Genomic DNA, 773 nt, shown 5'->3' on the forward strand with positions numbered 1-773 from the left:
CATGTCCTTGCCAGAGGGGGCCCGTGTTCCTGGTTAGTCATAACTGTGGGTGAAGTCATACTTATGTAACTGCTGCTTGGCATGTTGCCACTTTTGTTCTCCTGGGTATAAAGGTACACATGGCCTTCTCCTCGTTTGTACTGCTGATCACAGAGTATGGACTTTCCATGTAACTCAGCCTTCTGGCCGCCAGGAGCTGGATAAAAAAGGACGTCCCCTGCTTGCTCACCAGTTCCTGTGAGCTGAATAAAGGATGTTGCACCCTCCCTCCATGCCCGAGTTTCTGTCCAGTCTGCCCAAATAAGAGCATTGGCTTTACTATAGCACTTATCATTGGGATCTCTCCTGGCGTGGCTGCCCGCTTATCCAGTGCACCCAATCCAGACCCTTTCTATGCCCCAGAGGGCGAGGCTGTTAATCTGCAAAACACAGGCATCTCCGCATTTCCCTAGCATCTCAGTATTGTGTCCCACCCTCAGCTCCTCATTTAAGTCCTCTTGTCCTAATTCTTTAAAAATGTACCGGGAGTAGGCCTGGCACCTATAGCTCAGCAGCTAGAGTGCCGGCCACATACACCAGGGCTGGCAGGTTTGAACCTGGCCCCTGCCTGCCAAACAATGAGAACTACAACAACAACAACAAAATAGCCAGGTGTTGTGGGCACCTGTAGTCCCAGCTACTTGGGAGGCTGAGGCAAAAGAATCGCTTAAGCCCAAGAGTTGGAGGTTGATGTGAGCTGTGATGCCCCGGCACTCTACCAAGGGTGACAGCTT

This window comes from Otolemur garnettii, unplaced genomic scaffold (assembly GCF_000181295.1).
Source record: "Otolemur garnettii isolate 467f Iridium unplaced genomic scaffold, OtoGar3 scaffold00026, whole genome shotgun sequence".
NCBI lineage: Eukaryota > Metazoa > Chordata > Mammalia > Primates > Galagidae > Otolemur > Otolemur garnettii.